Raw genomic sequence first — 8,093 nt, forward strand, 5'->3', positions numbered from 1 at the left:
CTGAACCTCCTAGATGCCGAATCTGTGGTTTGAAATTGCCTCCAAAGTCTATGAACCACAGATGGACTCACATTTAGCCATCTGGCCACTTCTGATTGACTCTGCCCTGCCTCTAGTCTCCCGATGGCTCTCCATCGTAGTTCTTCAGGCAAATGATGCCTAGAGGTCATTATTACGAATTGGCTATCTCAGATTTTCAATGTCGCAATCACAGTAAAATTTGTGTGCTTTCTCTCAAACTTGGACTTTTATGCTCCAGGCAGATGACGTAAGCCGAGTGCAGCGCCACTAATTTGCATATTGCAATTTTACTCAGCTACTCTTAGTGGACAACATATGCAAATTTTGCACGGTTTGGCTTACTTTTGAAAGAGTTATCGCTATTTTTGTGATTTTTCCTTAATTTATGATAACCAGTGTATATATATATATATATATATATATATATATATATATATATATATATATATATATAGCACAATAAAAACAAGGAGAAAAACGAAAATAATTAATGAGTTTTATTAACTGCGCATAAGCTGCAAGTATATAGAACTCATAAAATAAGATAAAAAATTGAGAAAATATGGAAAAAAATAAAAAATAATGACAAGAGAAGAAAATTATTAACAATAATTTTTTAAAAGTATTTAAAAAACATAATTTTTAATACCTTAAAAAAATTAATTAAAATTTGGAAAACAAAACTAAGAAAAGATATAATCTCTTCATCAGCTCACACGATTATATCCGCAAAAGGAGTGCTGATATATTTGTGATCATATTTAAAGCAGCTTTAGCGCTTGATATTATCTACTGTTACCTTACTTCCGTTTTCTTTCTGTTTCCGTTTTTAGTTCGGTTTTGATTTTATTGTGCTATATATATATATATATATATATATATATATATATATATATATATATATATATACCTGTGTGTGTGTGTGTGTGTGTGTGTGTACACACCAAAGAGCCACCACATTATGACCACCCTGCTATTAACATGTAGGATGGATCACTTTAGCCCACAAAACTGCTATCATCCGCCGTGGCATTCATTCCACAAGATGCTGATAGGTAGCCTGAGGTATCTGGTACCAAGTGCTCACCAACTGGTCCTGCAATTCCCTCACATTGCGAGGGGGTAGCGTGGCAGCACAAATTTGGTTTTCCAGGTAGGACCAAAAATGCACTATTGGATTAAGGTCAGGTGAATTTGGGGGACAAGACATGACTTGAAAGTCACTGGAATGTTCCTGGTACCTATCCATGACGATTCAACCCTTATGTCATGGTGAATTATCCTGTTGGTAAACACCATCCCCCGCTGGAAAAACTGTTACCATGAATGGGTGAACCTGGTCTGCAACTATGCTCAAGTAGCTTTCAAACGTCAGGAATTGTTCTATGAGGATTATGGGTCCTTATGTGCCCCATGAAAACATTGTTCCTGGGCGAGAAACCATGAAAACCTGTGTGAGTCCATTGTTATAGATGGTGGGTTGTCATAATGTAATGACTCTTCGGTGTATATTTATATATCTGTGTGTGTGCGTTTTAAATACATATAAAACGTGCATTAATTTTGGTTTCTAAAACCCTGTTTTTTTCTCTTCTATTCTTGATGATGTTAAAAGAAATTAATTCAATTGAAATAGGATTAAGAACAAAATAATGCATTCAACAATATTTTTAAGTTTATATCCAAATTAAATTATGTAACTATCTGTTAATAAACAATTCTATTTACATGGGTAATTGTAAACTTTTCCGCAATTCACAATTTTTTTTGAAGTTTTTATAAATGTTTGGACTCAATTCTAACTAAACTCTGTGTACACTTAAAGAAATACTCTAAATACTTAAAAATTGCCATGCAATTGCTTTTAAAATGTTTTGTTGATATTAATACTAACAACTTCCTAGCGTATATATATTGTTCAAAGGGAAAGTCAATGTTAAATTCGAAACAAAATATCAAGTATAAAATGTTTTTTTTGCCATGTACATACGATGGTAATTGTATGTACATGGATGGAAGGTGAATTCGATAGATGGATGATGAGATTTGGTCTTTTGATTCAATCTTTTTTAAGGAAATATAATCATTCTTATAAATCATAGTATCCTTACACAAGGATCTTCTTGTTCACCGCACACTTTTCAAGTCAATAAAGTTTAACATCACCTTATGGAGAAAAAAAAATAATTATGCGTAATAAATACTTTTTCTCCCATTTTAATTATTTTAATATTTTTGTTCTTTCTTCAACCATACCTTTCAGTTATTAAAAATATACATAATAACCAATGCATTTATGTTATAAAAGAAATTTAGGTTAATTTTCATGGAAATGACCCATATGTGAAATTAAATAGATAATTGCATTCAAATATATTCTACATATCTCTTTGCAGTTTAAATTCAATATTTTATTGAGTATAATTTTTCTTATTTATAATTAAAAAAGCGTTAAATAAATTATGTCGCTTGTAAATTTAATCTGCAATCCATTACCTGCGTGTATAGTACAGCCAATACTGAGTGAAACAATAGTCAAACTCAAGTCTGATATTTTTATCGAATAAAATAATAATTTGTAATCCAAAGTTACTTATGTTTTTATTATGTATTTTTGATTAACTAAACAAATGAGAAAACTTAAGAATAATAAAATTAAATTAACTTAAATATGCATTCACAAATCCTTTATAAATTGATTTCAAAGTGACGGAAAAGGGAACGAGTGTTTTAATACTTTAAATTTCTAATATAAAAAAATTCTGCTTCTTTATTTTTAATCGTTTCTCTTTTCATTATAAAATTATTATTTACTTCGAAGTATATATCAGCTTTTGAAGCAAAACTTAGGAACGCCACTGTGACACAAATATTTCAAATTTATACGAAAATACGAATGAAATCATAAGCATCCATTAGTTTATTCATTAAAAAGTATTTAAGATTATTAATTATTTCCTCTAATTATTTAAGATTATTTTTAAAAAATAAGCAATTTTAATAACTTAATGTAATTAAATATTTCAAGCAATTTCTCAGTGACAAATCAAGCAGTTTATGAACTTCAACGTATTATCAATAACAATTTCATCTATAGTTCGATAACGCTCCTCTAGAAATTCCTAACACTCCCTTAATATCCCATATCTTTAATAAATTTTGCCCCTAGCACTAGGTATTCAGTTAGCAACTGCGGAGTTTGTTAATAACTTCTAAAGGGAGATAATATAATAATAATAATCATATCTAAATTTTTTATACATAATAATAATAGCTACTATCTAAAGGGAGACTGTAAAAGTATCGAAATAACAATCATAATATTAAACATTTTTTTCAAAATCGTTTACATTTTCCAAAAGAATTTTTTCAAAAAGAAAAAAAAAATATTAAATTATTTTCCGTAATCTGGAGAATTGAATAAATCACATCTAGCATTACAAAGATGTTAACATGAAGCAAATATCTCTAAACTTTATTCGAACTTTCTAGAAACTAAAATTTTCAAACTTGTCTTACAGTTGAATTAATTTTTAAACTTATGCCCGTTTTGTTCTTCACGATTCATTAAAAATAAAAATACTTTCAGAATCATAATAACATTTCTGATATTAAATTTAGTGTACACAAATATTGGAAGTAAAACCTCTTATGTCAAAAGAATTTCACGGTGTATAGAATTTCATAAAAAAATATATATTGAAAGGAGTATGAATAGTTTCAGAAGTATTAAGTGGAAAGTGTGAAAAAATGATTTCCTGGAATTAGAAAATTGCTATTTGTCTGATTTAATTGTGACATTCTATATTAGATGAAAATAATTTCCTCCTCTTATTTATATCAGGGTAAAGTTTTTTTTTTTTAGAAAAGGTCAGGTCAATTATGGTTCCTGTAAGAAACTAACTAAAGAACAAGCAAAAGAAAAGTACTCAACTACCTCATAAATTCAACTAGTTCCTAAATATCCTCAATTATCTAGACAGTTTAGATACTGCTTCCGGCGTATTCTTCAAATCAGACATAACAAAATTTATATTGATGGTATGTAAAGTTCCAAACATATAAAGGTTTCATACAGAAAATATATAGGGAAGAGTCGGGTAGCCCCACCCACTTAAGGATTATTGCTTATATTTCTGTATAATATTGAGTAATAATCAATATTTCTGTATGTTTCTATTGTTTTATCATCTAATTAAATAATGCAAAAAGAATAAACCAAAAAAAGAATAGTTTAACTTAAAATATAGAAATTTAAAAAAAACATGTTTTTTAGCTCTTTTCAAAATGTGTCGGGTAGCCCCGCATAGCTACAAAAATTATGTTTTTTTACTGTTTTTTCAGGTGTAAATGAAAATGACCAGTGTATTGACAATAGATAAACCTCATTTATCATTTTTATCACAAAATTATTTTATTTATTACATATTTATATACTTTTAGTGAATTCTATCATTTAATAACAACAAATGTCATACTTTTTATTATTATTAATGTATATTAATAGGTTGTCATTAAGAATGCATATAACATTCAAATTTGAAGAAATAAAATAATAATCTATGCAACCGTACATTTATCGACGAAATAAAATTGGGCGGTGATACCCGATATTCATGTAAGCGGGGCTACCCGAAATCCAATTTTTTAGTAAATTTGTAATTACTCGAACAATTTTTCACATATAAACTTCTTTCTTCGTGCAAATTAAACTTAAGACTTCATACTTTAAGGATGTATGTACAGAAAAAAATATTTTTTCAATATTAAAATGAAGTTTAATCGAAACATTCAACCAATTTTTCTTAATTTCATGACTACTGTATTCAATATATTTTCAAAACTATTGTTTACCATGTTACCAGGTGCATAAATACTTGAAACTATGAAAATAATCTTTTTTAATATAATAAATAATGTCCGATGGTCCATTGACTTGAAAAAATATTCCATACAAATGAAATTGACAGTGGGGGGGGGGGGGTACCCAACACTCCCGTATATATTTTTCCTTTATTCTACAAAAAAATCCGTTTTTTATAAACGTTATTTACAGCAATTTTATAAAAAATTTTATCTCAAAGCAAAAACTTACATTTGTTTCTTACGAGATATCCCAGAAGAATATGCATATTTCCCATTTTTTTGCTTAGTTACGTATCTAACCGTTGCATCTAACATAATAAAAAATATATTGAATTGAACTGTAAAAACTGCCGTTAACAATGGAATATTAAATCAAGTTAAAACGCAATAACAAGCTTCAAATAAAACAAAATAAAGAAATACTAACATATATATTTACCTAAATGCCATAGAAGTTTTACTACATGTACCACTTAACTGCAAAATTAGTGGAAAAAACTCTTTTTTGAGAAAAAGAACACAGGCATTCTGAGAAATATTTAACTGTTACAATTTTAAAGGAAAAATTTCACCAAATAACAACACATTTAAAAAAAAAGTAGTAAGTTCCTGATGAACTCATAACTATTTCATAGCATCTGGAAAGCATATAATATTTTCATGGTATGAGGGTTTCAAGGATTGATGTAATAAAGAGTTTAGACCTCTGTCTTCAACTGCGTAATTTAAATTCAAAAACATCCGATGTGATAAAATGGAAAATAATTTACACGTAACACGTTTTATGGAAGCAATCACCAAAATAACATATTTGTTCTACATTTCGTTTAAAATTAAAGTTGTATTGGTTCTTATCAAAACCAATTGCTGCAAGCAAATTCAATCATATCGTAATAGGTTTCTGTTCAACTGATTAAACTATGATTTTCACTACTTGTCTATTAGATTGACAATACTCATAAAATTTTACTACTAAACAAACAGATTTAAAGTTTGAGAATGTACCGAAATGATTATTAGATAGCTTTAACATCTCTTGAAAATAAGATTAAATTCAAAGATATAAAATTTTCGAATATAAAAAGGAACATTTTAAGCTCAGAGCTACACATTTGCAGCAAGCTGTGAAAGTCCAGTATATTAACCAGAATCATGAGGACCATTGCACTCTTGCTCGCCCTTGCATTTGCAGTCGCAGGTAAAAAGTTTTCTATTTCTTCATTTTTATATCAACTAATGGTTTCTTTAATGATATTTGTAAAAGTTTCTGAAGAGCAAGAAATAAATATATCTTTTATCTCAAACTCATTTTCAATTCCCCTTTGATTTTTTATAAATATAGAAGCGTTATAAAGAATAACTTTTTTCTTAGGATAATTATTCTTTATTCGGCTTACATAGCATTTACTATAGTAAAGGAATGAGCCCGAAGAAAACCTTTACCTTTTCATATTAGAAAAATCTCTTTTTTATTTTATTTTATAATTTTTCTATTTTTACACCTCCAGACTTCTCTTAAATGTATAAAATATCTGAAAACAATTGTGAACATCGAAAATTTTTATGCCCTTATAAGTATAAACAAAAAATTAAAATTTTTGAGCTAATTTTTCTAGGTTTATAATCACAAACTGTCATTCGGTGAGGCTACAGTTACGATGTCAATACCGTAATCAGACGCAGATCTAGTAAATGTTAAAATCAAGAAAGAAGAAGTAAATGTTAAAGTAAAGAAAAAGTAAATGTTAAAAAAGAAGAAAAAGTAAATGTTAAAATCAATCAAAATTTTCATCACACATTGCCTAATTTATTTTCTGCGCTGTGTACATCGCATTGCGTTGCATCTGAGTAAAGTTTTCGATCTATTCTACAGGTTGTACAGACTGTAACCTTGTCAAACCGTAATCTCAGGATTAATTAATTGAATTTAACGTATCAGAACTTAGTTTTTTTCCTATGTTTTGCTAATTGAAGATATTTTTTGACTGACAATAATTAAAGTAAGCCTTTTCTTTATAACAATTTAACTTCATTGTAAAATTTTTCAATTCAGCTATGATACTAATAATTTTTGATGAAAAATAAAGAGCAAATATGGATGAAATTATTAGAAAGAAAAAAATGCTCAATAAAGAAAAATAGGTTTAATAAGTTTATATGTTTATTAAATAAATGATACTTGTGTCGTTTTTATGATTTATATATATATATATATATATATATATATATATATATATATATATATATATATATATATATATATATATATATATATATATATATATATATATATATATATATATATATATATATATATATATATATATATTAATACAGCTTTATTTTTTTTAAATATTCTAATAAAATATAATTCCTATTATCGTTTTAATTTTTAAAATTCTATTTATGTTTATGAAGTTCAAATTCTAAAATTATTAATATTAATTATTATATCTTTTTTTTATTAAATTTTCAATAGTTAAGTTAAGAGTATTTGAAATTTTAAGCTAATCAAATAATACTTTACGAATAATAGAACTCAAAATTATTGTTATCCAAAAAATTGCAGTTATTTCCAAGGTGGATTCGATAGTCCAAATTGCAAAATATGATTATCCAACGTACAGCAACATGCTGTACCTTTGACCAATTATCCTTAGTTGAAAAAGATGTTTGTTCTGCAAAGTACTGACAGAATTTTTTCACAAAAAACTATATTAGTAGACAAACGTATAATCTCTTTCCAGCAAAATTTTCTGGTAAATTTCTAGGCAATTTTTTCATAAAAATAAAATGTTGAAATTGGTGTAGGGTATGATTGCCCCATAAGTGAAATGATAAAACATGGGCTGCTAATAGTTTTCATGTACTTCTAACGAAAACAAAATAATAAAAATTAATATTCTAAAATGGATAATCTATATGACTTTCCTAAAACCAGATTTTTCTTTAAAAGACAGTGCTTTTGTTTTATCTATTTGAAATTGTTTTCGACACATTATTCTGTTTACAAAGTCATGTATTTTTCAGTTTTATAAGGAAATGAATTACTTAAAGCTTAAAATTGCAAATTTGCTTGTTTTGTAATAGATGTTACTTACCATTTTATAATGAATTTTTATTATTAATTTTAGTTTACGCCAAGCCTGAACGTAAGTATCTATTGTTTACTTCAATGATTCTACATTAATTTGTTTGATTTTTAT

The 8,093-nt window shown here is 27.1% G+C and overlaps 1 protein-coding gene and 1 long non-coding RNA gene across 2 annotated transcripts in view; one reads left to right on the forward strand and one right to left on the reverse strand.

Moving 5' to 3' along the window:
- Positions 1–8,093, forward strand: part of LOC107438803 (uncharacterized) — a 70,900-nt gene that overhangs the window by 40,332 nt on the left and 22,475 nt on the right. The gene's annotated exons all lie outside the window — the stretch shown is intronic.
- Positions 1,525–5,807, reverse strand: LOC147807032 (uncharacterized). The gene is made up of 2 exons (XR_015435473.1): positions 5,327–5,807; positions 1,525–2,187 (listed from the first exon to the last, which is right to left on the reverse strand). It is a non-coding gene; the product is annotated as an uncharacterized LOC147807032 (long non-coding RNA).

This window comes from Parasteatoda tepidariorum, chromosome 7 (genome assembly GCF_982258835.1).
Source record: "Parasteatoda tepidariorum strain Cologne lab strain chromosome 7, Ptep-v5.0, whole genome shotgun sequence".
In the NCBI taxonomy this organism is placed as follows: domain Eukaryota; kingdom Metazoa; phylum Arthropoda; class Arachnida; order Araneae; family Theridiidae; genus Parasteatoda; species Parasteatoda tepidariorum.